Source organism: Cervus elaphus, chromosome 32 (genome assembly GCF_910594005.1).
Source record: "Cervus elaphus chromosome 32, mCerEla1.1, whole genome shotgun sequence".
NCBI lineage: Eukaryota > Metazoa > Chordata > Mammalia > Artiodactyla > Cervidae > Cervus > Cervus elaphus.
The window spans coordinates 29,674,925-29,689,091 of NC_057846.1; the positions used below are offsets into that span (position 1 = coordinate 29,674,925).

The following is a 14,167-nucleotide window of genomic DNA, read 5'->3' on the forward strand; positions in this document are numbered from 1 at the left end:
ACATGAGTTTCAGTAAATTCTGGGAGTTGGTGATGGACAGGGAAGCCCGGCGTGCTGCGGTTCATGGGGTCGCAAAGAGTCGGACATGACTGAGCGACTGAACTGATTCATTCTTTCAATAGATATTTATTGAGTATGATTGATATTTATTGAGTCTTACATTGTGGTAGGCTTACCTGCTTAATTTTTCATTTTCCCAGAAGTATTAGTTATGATTTTAATTAACACAGACTTGTGGGCTCTAGGTTGAGTGAAGGAATATAAAGGAAAAAATTGTTTTTAGAGCAATGCCAGGATATGAAGCATCCTGGAATTATGGATTGCATGCTATAGCAAGTGATTCTGAGCAGCCGTTAGCAGTAAAACAGCATGGAGGCTGGTAACTGCAGATGAGAAAAGAGGTTCTGCTTGTAGCATGTAGGAGAAAGAGGTATGTGGGTATGATGGAATTCAAAGAAGACAGAGTTGTAATTTCTGGCTTTTGTAATTATAAGGGCATTAAGATATTTTTATTTTTAAATGTCATCAAAATAAGAGATACATTAAGAGACTTGGAAAAAAACTTACATTGCCATGTAGTTCAAAAATTGGAAAAAATGCAAAAATCAAACTCAGTTCATGAATTCTTCTCACTCTCTTAACTTGTTCTTCTTCCTATTTCACAATTTTGCCTTGAGCAAGCCCTGAGGAGACCTACTTTTTACTAGAACAGGGCTAATCCCCTATTGCCAGTGACATTTTATATGGATTTTCTTTTTTTCATGTCTGCAATGGAAAAGAACAAACTGTTCTCACGATAGATGGCAGAAATTATTCAAACTCTCTTGTTCTGCTTACTTTATCTCTGGTGAATTTCTTTATGCAGGACAGTTGCCCAAGTGCAAACATCATTTGAGGAATAGTCCTTCAACTATGTTTAAATATACTGTTTAAACAATTATCTTTGTGCCAACCTTTCCCATGAAATCCAATTGATTTAGCATTTACTTAGATGACTAGTGATCGTGTTGAATATTCTTATTCAATTACTCAGTCAAACATACCAAAATGAATTTTCCATATTTTCAACTTAAAAAATATTTTTACCCTTTACTAATAAAGAACAGGGACACCAATAAATATTCAAACTGGATAAAGCTGTGTATTTTTAAGTGGGGCATACAGTGTACTTTGGGGCTCCCGAGGTGACTCAGTGGTAAAGAATTCACCTGCAAGGCAGGAGAGGTGGATTAGATCCCTGGGTCAGGGAGGTCCTCTGGAGAAGGAAATGACAACCCTCTCCAGTATTCTTGCCTGGGAAATCCCATCGACAACGGAGCCTGGCAGTCCACAGTCCATGGGATCACAAAGAGTGGGACACAATTTAGCAACTAAAGAACAACGGTGTACTTTATTGGTGGCACATGACAAGTTAGGGTTCCCTAATTCCCTCCCGTTCTTCAGCGGGTCAGGGATGAAAACTATGTGGAGGTTAGGAGATTCTCAGTGTGTTGGAAGATCGAGTTAGGTATTTTTTAAATTAGTATTTGAGAAACTTGTATGATATTTATTATATCTATAAATAAAAATAGAACACTAATTCATCTTTCTGTGTGCATGATAGCTCATAAATTGTACAGACATATATGTGATGACCTTGATCCTTTTTTTTTTTTTTTAGTATTCCTTGTTAGGAAGAGCAATGGCTTTTAACATTTTAGGCAGTATGTCTTAATCTCATAGTGCAATATATTAAAGAATAAAATTAAAAAACTGTTATCTATATAAGAAACTCTAATCCCTTGAGGGGAAGCAAGACTGGGGAAAATAAATCAGAACTGATAGACATAATAATTCAAACACCATTTAGGGAATTCAGCGACATACTGGATGTTGCAGGAAGCAAAGGAATAAACCTTATTTCTTCTTTGCCCTTTTCCCTGTCCATCTTTCTGCCCTTTTTTGGGCAGAATGCTTATTTATTGAATTTATTGAATGCTTATTATCTGATCTTCAAGTTTACAGACTAATTGGAAAGGGAAACAAGCAATGAGATAAAGAATGATATAATAAATTCCCTACAGGAAAGGGTAAGGAAAGTATTAAGAAACCCAAATGAATTACAAAATAGACTGACTTATTCCCTTATGATTGTGACAAGGGAGAGGTTTGGGTCCTTATTTCTATACACCCTGAGAGCCAGCCTCCATGTTCTGCATTGGGCAGCCTTGTACTGCCCACCTACTTTTGCTCCTTGTGAGATTCTTTTCTCCATGCTCTAGCTGCTCTTATGATTAATTTGTAAATAAACATTTTGTTCCTCTGAAGTCAGTCGTGACTTCTTCATGTGAATCTAGAAGCCAACAAGGGTTTTCCAAAACGTTTCAGAGAAGTTCACTCTTCCTACAGTCAACAGCTGGCCAGTAGGTAGTCCCTTTGAATCTAGTCTGGTACTTACGATTGGGAGAGATTTATCAGCAGATAAAAATATTTATGAAAGGAAAATGATGGAGGAGGAAAGGTCAACAGATTGTTTCAGCTCATTTGTAGACAAAAAGTACTTACAGGATAGAAGGCATAATTCGTGCACTTCAGGCATCAGTGAAGCATTGATTCAGATTATGCTGCCAAAGAGCTTACAGTTGAAGTGGTTAAGTGCATAAAAGGAGATCCATGGAGAGACAATAATGCACTCTACTCTTTGACAAAATATGGAATTGGCTCTGCAATTTCTGCTTGAGTGTTTGTGTGTGTACATACATATCTTTCACCATTTCCTTGGAATAGGAAGATGATATTCTTTATTCTCTTCTGAATGGTTACAATTCTACTTTAAATGGCTATGTATTTCTGTATTTCATAGTACTAAACACTTGCTGGGTGTGAAAATATTATCATTAAAGGCTTTGACTGACATAGTAGACCATAACAACTATTCCTTGATGCTATATAAATAAGCTTCTTTGGCTGTTTACTTCATAGTTCAGAAGTGGTTCACAATTTATGGGCTCTGATTAATTACATGAAGTATTGCATTATGACTTGACTATTTCATATTAATGTCTTGGTAACGTACAAACTTCTAACACAGGGATGGATTAATTTTCCTCACACTTCTGGTTCTGCACAATTTCTACCGAGAAATGTGATCATTGCAGCTGCTCAGGAAAAAAAAATGAAGCTGTTCAAAATATAAAATAAAGATTATGTTCTTCAGTTGCTTGTGGTGGAGTTAAACAGAGAGTATATAAAAATTTGACTGCCAACAATTTCTTAGAATCATTGCATCTTAGATGTCAGTTCCTGCTGTCAGAAGTTCTCCTTCAGTACAGTCCCCAAAACTATCAAAGAGAAATGGGGGAAGTAATTTGTGTTCCATGGTGTTTTAACCCATGATAGAAATATAATGATCAAGCCACACAAATCATGGAATTTTACTATAATTAATAAATTTTATTATAATTTTATAATAATAGCAACTGATCCATGGGTCATGTCCATGTTGTAGTGACTTATACAAAAAAAAGTACTGTCTTTTCCCTCAGAAAGCTCTGGTAAAAATTGTCATTTATTGATATGTAAGTTGATATCTTAAAAAAATTTTTTTTGAGAAACGTTCACCATAGTTAGGTTTTGCACATGTATTTTGTTCCTTACCTTTGTAATCTGAACAATCTCTTTACTCCTTTATTGGGTGTGTGATTGATTTGGCAGCAAAGTAAACAAAGCTGTTGAAATGGTGGTGTGACCTCTGTAATGAGAGGCTTTTGTAAAACTTTTGATTGGTTGCTTAATTCCACAGTAATGAGTTAAAACTGGCATTTTCTTCCAGGCATGCTGTAAGATCTGGACAAGCTCATTACTTGCTTCCTGCATTTTTTCTCTACTCTCCTTTTCTAAAAACAAGGTAGTGACTCTTCTTTTATTTGGAGTAAAGATTGTTTTCAAATACAACCAGGTAGAATATAAAATAAATGAAACACCAACCAGTAGAATTAAAAAGTGAATAATCACATAGAATCTTTAAAAGCCACTTAGGAAGAGTTTGTTCTAAATGGACCCATGTTTTCCTCTTGAACATGTATATACAGTAACGAATTTAAGTGTTCAAGGAGAGTACTTAGAGCTGCTGTGGGTAGATATTAAACAAAACAACCCAAAAGCCGATATATGGGTGTCAGATTTTTTTTAATAGGCATTCTACACTAGGTATGGCTAAATTATTTATTCATTTCTTTTGCATTTTTTTTTAAAAACAAGCATCATATATTATTAAGAAAAAGATTATGGTACATATATCACAGGCAATATTGAATTTACTCATTCATTTGGGGCAATACTTCAAGTTTGATCTCTCATTTTGAATCTTTCTTTGAAAATTTGCCATCGGCTAATTTTGTATCTTTTTTCTGTCTCACTCCTAGTGCACCAAAATCAGTATACTGATCAGCCAACCAAGCAAAGCAAAAATATTATCATCAGTTATAAAGGAATTATGAATATGTAGCCTGCATTCAGTTGCACCTCCATTGTATCATATCTATATAATGATTTCCCAATGAAATATCATGTCTATGGGCCTTTAGGTGAATAACATCGCATATCATTAGATCTCTAAAGCATTTATAACTTTTTGCTGTTACATTTTGGTTTTATTGCTGTGGAAAAAAGTCTTTGCAGGCTATTGCGCTGTACTTAGTCACTCAGTCAAGTCCGACTCTTTGCGACCCCATGGGCTGTAGTCCACCAGGGTCCTCTGTCCATGGGGATTCTCCAGGCAAGAATACTGGAGTGGGTTGCCATACTTTCCTCCAGGGGATTTTCCCAACCCAGGGATCAAACCCAGGTCTCCCACATTGCAGGCGGATTCTCTACTAGGGAAGCCCAAACGTTCAACTCCTCTTTTGAGTCAGAATTGAACCTAAGGATTGCTGCTGTGGAAAAAAAGTCTTTGCAATCTATTAATATATAGTTGACAGCTATATTTATACAGTAAATTAGCATTAATTTTTGCAAGCCATAGTAAAGAAGAAAACATTTTTTCCACATACATAGTAAGAATTCTTGATATCCTTTTAATTTTGTTCACACATATTAGAAACTTTTCAAATCTATAGAAAGATTAAAGAGATTTTACAGTGAACCTATATATCTAACACCTACAGTTTAAAATTAACACTTTGTTAGTGTCTTACACTCAAGTATCCATCCACTCATCTTTCTATTTCTGCAAACAACTGTGGGATTTTTATGCATTTCAAAATAAGCTGTAGAAATCAATGTGCTTCCTCCTATATATTTTGGCATGTGCATAATAGAGTTCAATATGGTTTATATTTTATGCTTTTGAGATAAAATTTACATGCAATAAAATGCACAAATCACAAGTGCAAATGTTCTGAGTTTATGCAAATGCACACACGCTCTGTAACTCAAACCACTATCAAGATATAAATCTAAGGCCTAAAATGTTCTCTTATGTCTCTTCCCAGTCTGTGCTCATGGGCAGTTACCATATTTTTTGTTTTTGTTTTTTCCCACTAATGGGTTAGATTAGTCACTACTAGAACTTCATGTAAATGACGTCATATAGTGTATATTCTTGTGAAAGTCTTTATTCAGCTTTATGTTTTCTTACTTTATTCATATTACCTCCTGTATCAATATCATATCATTTTATTGCTAAATATACCATCGTATTGATTCACCAACAACAGTTGATCTGTCCCAGTTTTTGGGTATCATATATAAAGCTACTGTTAAGCTGCTTTTACCAGCAGTTTTTTAATGGATGTTTATTTCTATTTCTCTTGAGTGAAACCTAGGAGTAAAATTTTTGGTTCCTTTTCAAATTCTGCTTATAAAAATCAATAAAATAAATTACTGTTCCTTTTTTTAAAATAGAAAAAGCAAAAGAACACAAAATGTCAAATAAAATAGACCAAAGGACTCCTACTGATTCTTATCATCATGATGCAAAATGAAAGTATTGTTTCATGAATAATGAGCTAATATATACCTGAGCATGTGATAAACTAAACTCAGTTTTATGACTTTTAATGTGTTATTGTTTATTTCCTTTAAAGACTGTAGGATTCATTCAGTAGTTGAGAGTATTTTGGTAAATTTATTTTAGAGTCTCAGATTCTCACATAAGATTTTCTGTAAGGCTCTTTATCTATTATTGAATCAACATACATCACATATGGCATCTTAGGCTTCCAGGTAGCAAAAACTAGCATTTGTTGAACTTTGTTTCATGTGCATTTCTACATACAGCACCCAATACGAGTACTTGAATTTATAATATGTAAATTTATAATTATAATATGTACATTTCAAATATGTTTATATGTATCCAAAATATATTAAATTGAATTTATAAAGTTACCATTAGAAATAAGGGACAAAACAATTACTCTGAAGGCTACAGATCCCTAAATAGCTTTAAAAAAGTATCCAGACATCATGTATATAAGAAATTTTAACAGTGTCCTTCAAATAAAATATAGAGGCTAAGGTAGTTTTATCTTACTACAGATTATGTGAATAGTTTGCAAAATTCAAGTTTTGGTGCTAAACATGTATATTAAATATAAAAATGTTTCAATGCCAAAATAAACCTGTTTTTGAAAATCCACAGTAAAACCAAGTGATTAGAAATGGAAAGCTTCATATATTTTCCACAGTTTCCACGAAAAATACATCTAAATAATGTACAAAGATATAAATTTTCCACATACATACTGCAGCTATTCCAAATATGTTGACTTTACCACTAAAGTTTTATGTTAACCATTAAATTTAAAAAGAAGATGAAAATTTATGTTCATCAAATAAATTTGGATGCATATAATAATACATATTCATTTTACTGAACAATATTACCATCTGTTTCCATATTTATATGGTTATTTGCATAAGAAAGATAAAATTATACATATTTACAAAATTTATTTAATGATAATTGTAATAAAGCTCAATTTTATGTGGAGATAAGTCTTCTTGGAGCTTAAGAAGTAATTTTTCCCAAGTCCTTCAAATTAATTTAACCATAAAAGCATAGTTTAACCATAAAACCATAGCATAGTCTGCCTTTACATTATATGAATTTCCAGGTTTACTTTTTCTTCATGTTAGGGCACATATATATGCACATGTGTGTGTGTGTGTGTGTGTGTGTGTGTATGTACACAGAACCAATTTTATCTTTTTTGAAGAAAAATATGCTCTCAATTAAAAGGTAATGACAACCCACCAAAACTGACAAATGGTAAAATTCTTTACTCTTCCTAAAAGGTAGAGCAATGAAATCTGAATTTAGTTGCATGATGAGTTTTATATTAACCAATTATCTCTAATTTCATTGAACATAGTTTTATGCTATGCATTTTGTTATAAAAGTTTTTCTCTGTCTAATTTAGATACCAGGTATGAAATATAAAAATTCTCATATTTATTTCTATTTGAGCCCTGGCCTAGAATTTTGCAATGTTGATTTCAACTACATTGCAAGAGAAGCCCATGAATACTGGAATGGGTAGTCTATCCCTTCTGCAGGGGATCTTCCCAGTCCAGCAGTCAGACCAGGGTCTCCTGCATTATAGCTGGATTCTTCACCCACTGAGCTATCAGGGAAGGTTGTATCTAAGTACCTATCTTTTCTCCATGAGGGTTTTGGGCATAGAGTAATATGTGTACAATATTTTGTGTAAGATCTTTTCTCTAAAGAGTTTTGCTGGGAAGAATTTCCTGGGTAATATTAAGCACTTTGGAAATTCAAAGTTTAAGGAAAATTAGTATTCTTGTCATTTTTTGTACTTATTTAGAACCTCATTTTAATGAAACCAAAGTTATAGAAACTACCTCCCATGTGCCCCTAAAATATACTTCAACGTGGTCAGAGTTCTACATTACTGTTTACTTGCTAAGTTATGTCTGACTCTTTCTACTAGTTAAGCATTATTGAACATTCTATTAGTTGCTACAGGATGAAGATTAAAAAGTGAAAAAAAAATTCAGGTAAATTCATCAACACTATACATATAACTTCAAAGTGCTTTTAAAATAAACAAAGCCAGAGTGATGATGCTTGACCCATGAGCAAAACTGTGCCTGCACCTTTTATGATCTTGGTGAAATAATTTAAACTAATTCAGATTATGCTTAGTAATAACTCCTATATAGAAAAAATAAAATCAAATGTTACTGTGTAAGTTTTAGAATATTTATTCCTTGTATTTTAGATAAGATATGAACACGAAACATTATTTAACTCAAGATGTACAAAGCACATAAAGTAAAAAAATAAAAATAAAAACAATGAAAATATGTTAGTTAAATATATTAAATGAATACATCAATTAAGTAGGCAAGTCCATCAGATGTTTAACAGTGCTCACTAGGTAAACAAAAGTTGCTTGTTTGAAATAAAAGTGGCTCTTTTTAGAACTAATTTGAAATGTTCATTTAAAAAAGAGGTATTAATAGATTCTCTTCATTTGGTGTCCATGACCAAATTATGAATTTGACAACATGCTGGTAACATAACTAAGAAGTTGTGCTGCACATGTGCATACCAAAGTTGAACATATACCATATTCTTGAAATAAACTTGGCATTTGGAGGTGGTGCTAATTTTTATTTTTTTTATTTATTTTTTTTTTTTTTGGAGGTGGTGCCATTTTTTAAAGCCTGTGACCATGTTTTTTTTGTGTGTGTGTGACTATTTTTTTTTTTTCATTTATTTTTATTAGTTGGAGGCTAATTACTTTACAGCATTGTAGTGGTTTTTGTCATACATTGACATGAATCAGCCATGGAGTTACATGTATTCCCCATCCCGATCCCCCCTCCCACCTCCCTCTCCACCCGATCCCTCTGGGTCTTCCCAGTGCACCAGGCCCGAGCACTTGTCTCATGCATCCCACCTGGGCTGGTGATCTGTTTCACCATAGATAATATACATGTTTCGATGCTGTTCTCTTGAAACATCCCACCCTCACCTTCTCCCATAGAGTCTAGAAGTCTGTTCTATACATCTGTGTCTCTTTTTCTGTTTTGCATATAGGGTTATCATTACCATCTTTCTAAATTCCATATATATGTGTTAGTATGCTGTAATGTTCTTTATCTTTCTGGCTTACTTCACTCTGTATAATGGGCTCCAGTTTCATCCATCTCATTTGAACTGATTCAAATGAATTCTTTTTAATGGCTGAGTAATATTCCATGGTGTATATGTACCACAGCTTCCTTATCCATTCGTCTGCTGATGGGCAGATTGGGAGAAAATAATAGCAAATGAAGCAACAGACAAAGGATTAATCTCAAAAATATACAAGCAACTCCTACAGCTCAATTCCAGAAAAATAAATGACCCAATCAAAAAATGGGCCAAAGAACTAAACAGACATTTCTCCAAAGAAGACATACAGATGGCCAACAAACACATGAAAAGATGCTCAACATCACTCATTATCAGAGAAATGCAAATCAAAACCTCAATGAGGTACCATTACACGCCAGTCAGGATGGCTGCTATCCAAAAGTCTACAAGCAATAAATGCTGGAGAGGGTGTGGAGAAAAGGGAACCCTCTTACACTGTTGGTGGGAATGCAAACTAGTACAGCCACTATGGAGAACAGTGTGGAGATTTCTTAAAAATCTGGAAATAGAACTGCCATGTGACCCAGCAATCCCACTCCTGGGCATACACACCAAGGAAACCAGATCTGAAAGAGACACGTGCACCCCAATGTTCATCGCAGCACTGTTTATAATAGCTAGGACATGTGACCATGTTTTTAATGACCATTCCAAATTGCAGTTTATCACTTAGTTGTAGAGTTTACAGTGATTAATTGTGATTTTTTATGTTAAATTGCCATAATGTCGACATAACAATATTTAAACTTCTATAAAATCACTACTGTCAGATAAGACTTGACATGTCAGGGTCATATTTACAAATTATCTTGTAGTAAATATATCTAATATCTCACCATATAATTTATAGCAGTATTTAGGATTAATTTATTGTGGCCAGGATGTAAAAAATATCCTCTTTTATTTCTCTTTCTAAAGACAGTGAATTTGATATGCATCATAGGTATTTGAATTCACTTTCTAGAAATTTTATGTGATATAAGTTATTCAATAAAATATTTTTTAAAAGTTCCTAATGTAATGCTAAATTTGTACAGATTATTCCTTTAGTTTGTATGCATTTTACATAATAATTATATATTTTAATTTGGCACAACAAATATGATTGAGGCATAACTATAAAAAGAAAATGGTTTAGTCCAGCTTCTCTGATAGGTGTTATTCTTTAAGATGCTCAGGCCATTGTTTAAATAATGTCCTAAGATAACAGCACTCAGATTGAAAAACAAATTCAGTCATTCATCTGATTTTCTCCAGAAAATTGATGCTAGAAGAAACAGTGTTCATTTATATATGTACTATAATTTTTTACTCTCTAAATTTAACTTATCCTCATCTAGTTTTGAACCTTTTGAATTTAGTCCAGAGAATTCATTAATGTTTACCCTTCCCATTTAAATTTAAGAGTTTAATTTATTGTAATATCAACTATTTAATTTTTCTCTTGCCTCTTTATTAAAATACATCTAACCCAACTTTATTATAAATCATATTATTAATAGTACAGATTTAATTTCAAATTGTTTCAGCTACATATCCTTATGTATTCAACTTTCATTTATTGCTTGTTTTATTATTGTTCATTTCTCAAATTATATTTCTCCTTGAATGCCTGTGTCTCTAGAAATTTTCACAGAATTATAGTTTTATTGATGACAGCCTAACTAAAAATACTGTTCTACTATTAATTTGAAAACACAAACCCAGTTACACATATCCAATGTTGTTTTCACCAAAGATGATTGCTAATCAAAAGATTATGCTAATAGTGGTTGTTACACGTTGTTTAACCCTTGGCCTTTTTCTACTTCTGAAGAAAGGAGGAGAAAAAAAGGAGAGGAGAGAGGGAGGGAGAAAAGAAGGAAATCACATATATATTTTGCAATACAGGACTTTTTCTTTTGGTCTGTCTCTATCAATTTCTATAAACAATCTTCTGGCCCATTTTTCACCTTCTCTGCAGAATTCTAAGAGTGGTCATTCATTTATTGACTGTTCCAGAAGATGGAAGTCGTCTTGCAGAAGAGAATAGAGTACTCCCAGAGAGAACATAGTTTCAATATTTCAGGAATGGTTTAGAATCATCTAGATCCTGATTTACTGAAATCTGATTTGAAAGCTTTTAATAGGGAGTCAGGTACTGTATTTGAGAAGAACAGACTCTAAGAAAGAAATGGCTCGGTGGTTTCATTTACTGTTACACTAGAAGATAAAATAGCTCACTTTTATTTACCTTAACAACAATGTTGGTTTTAAACATGAATTATTTTAATTTTCCATCTTTTGCCGAACTCTTTTATACTTCCTTTGGCTAAAATACTTTTTGTTCTAGAATTATTACATTGACTATAAAACTTTATTACTTCATTTCTCATCTGCCTTGGTTTTATTGATCACAGTTATAGAGCAAAACAAAACTTTGAAATCAAATATAAAGTAGCACACGTTGTTAAAACATTTCGGCAGAGATAACTTGAAAAGGTAATTTGTTTTCCTTTGTTTTAGACGGAAATGAAATGAAGAATGTCAGCAAAATGACCTCCAGAGTCCCTAAAATATAAATTCCCCAATGCTCCAGTAAAATATTCCTGCCTTCGGTGCTCAATTCATGCCAAGATTTAATGATCTCCAAAGTATTGATTTTATCTTTAGTTTCCTGAAATAATAACTTCTTATGATAATAAATCTTCATACTCTAGACAAATCATTCAGGTGTAGTGAAATCAATCTTCTTTTTACACAATAATTTTGTGGTCTATATATTGAAGTCTTCTTTTTAAAGAAATAGGCACCTATTTCAAAACTAATGATCCATTCTTTTTAATTCAATTTGCATACTATAGTCGAGGGTTCAAAGTAAAGCAGTATTTCTCACTGTTACTTTTCCCAGTAGAATCTAGTCAGTAACTTCTTCCTTAAAAGTAAAAATATCTCATCACTGTTATTAATTTCATTTAAAGTTATTATTTATTTATTGGGAGATTTAGCTGGTGACCCAGATCATAAAGACTCCTCCTGCAATGCAGGAGACTCGGGTTCTATCTCTGAGTCAGGAAGATACCCTGGAGAACGAAATGGCAACCCACTCCGGTATCCTTGTATGGAAAATTCCACGGACAGAGGATAAATTTTTAAAAAATCATTATGTGTACTGCCATCCTCTCACAGTTTAAAGATAAATGTGAAAACCTAGCTTCTCTTCTGAAATATTTAAAATACATATACTAATTTTGTATTTTTTTTTTCAGGTTTATTTTGGGGTTCTGGTTGGGAACTTGAGAAATCAAACTCTGAGGCAATGCAGGTTTCTGTATAAATAAGCTGAATGTATTTTGGATGCAGTGAGTTGTCAGTATATGTAAGAGATGTTTGTGGATATCTCTGTACATAAGATCACCTGGGGAAAATAAGGAGAAAGAGAGCAAGAGAAACACAAATGAAGATAAAAGCTGAGAAATCCCAGTTTTGAAGGGTAGGTTGGAGAAAGGAAGACTGAGCTGAGTGAAAGAATGAATGTGCAGAAAGAAGTAAAATAACTAAATGTGAGTAGTATGCAGTGAATGAAGTCAGAAGAGGAAGGTGTTCTAGTGGGAGAGAAGGGTCGACTTAGTGAAATGTTACAGATGATCGAACTAACCTGTGAATGCATCCATTGAGTTTGCAAACCAAGAAGCTGTTAATCATCTTGGTGGGAACAGTTTCATTAAGAAGGAAAAGTGAAAATCATATGAAGTAGGTTATGGAATAAATGAGATGTGAGAAAGTCAAGACTACAAGCTTAGGGCTTGCTTTGAAAATGCTTGCATGTGAAGGGAAGAAGAGTAATAATAGCTAGAGAATAGCACTTTTTTTTCTTGTCTTTTTATTTTTAAAGATGAGAGAGATGAGCTTGAGGACAATCTTCCCAAAATATCCTTCTATTAAAACAGATGTAATAATCAGTTCATTTCTTTCTTAGTGCTATGAGTGAATTTTAGGAGTTAGGTGGTCTCTTTCATTTTAAATTTCCCATCACCAGTTTATTAGGGAGGAAGAATAATCAATTGTCCTCATTTTTTTTTTCCAGAATGCAAAGTCCTTTTACAACTTCTCTCTCAACCAACTAGGAAATATTAAATATGACAGTTTTGTACATTTTCATCACTCAGCAATTTAAATCTTGATCAGTCCTAGGGTTATCCTTAGTGAGAGAATAAATACAACCATTCTTCTTATAGAAAAGGGGAAAATGTCAGGGCTGTCCTCTGTAAACCTATAACCCCTGAATCCTATGACAGTGCCTTCCCCTCCCCCACAATGGAACAGTCTTAGAAGCCTTGCTTTCTTCAAACAGCACAAAAATACCTTTTGAAAAGTTGTTGCTAGGTACCTTATATAAGTGGAATGAAACAGTATTTGTCCGCATCTCCTGTATATTGGTGGAGTAGAAAATGGCCACCCACTCTAGTATTCTTGTCTGGAAAATCCCACAGACAGAGGAGCCTGGTGGGCTACAGTCCATGGAGTCACAGAATCAGATACGACTGAGCACACACACACACACCTGTATATTGGGATACATTTTTAAGGTTAATATATGTCCTACAAACAGACTGTATCTTCTTTTCACCCTCCTGTACTATGCAGTAGGTTATCATTTGTTATCTGTTTTATACATAGTGGTGTTTATATGTCAATCCTAGTCTCCCAATTTATTCCCCTCTTTCCCCACTGGTGTGTATACATTTATTCTCTGTGTGTGTGCATCTATTTTTGGTTTGCAAATAGGTTCATCTGTACTATTTTTTTCTAGGTTCCACATATATACATTAATGTAGGATATTTGTTTTTCTCTTCCAAGGACTTACTTCACTGTGAACTCTAGTTCCACTTATATGAGGTATCTAGAATAGTTAAATTCATGGAGTCAGAAAGTACATTGATAGATGCCAAGGACCAGCGGGTGGGTCAGGGTGAGAAGGGGAATGGGAATTTAGTGTTTAAAGCGGACAGAGTTTCAGTTTAGCAAAGTGAAAAATT

General features: G+C 33.6%; 1 protein-coding gene across 1 annotated transcript in view; it reads left to right on the forward strand.

The window, feature by feature from the left end:
* Window positions 1-14,167, forward strand: part of SGCZ (sarcoglycan zeta) — a 1,061,503-nt gene that overhangs the window by 277,610 nt on the left and 769,726 nt on the right. The window lies entirely within an intron of this gene.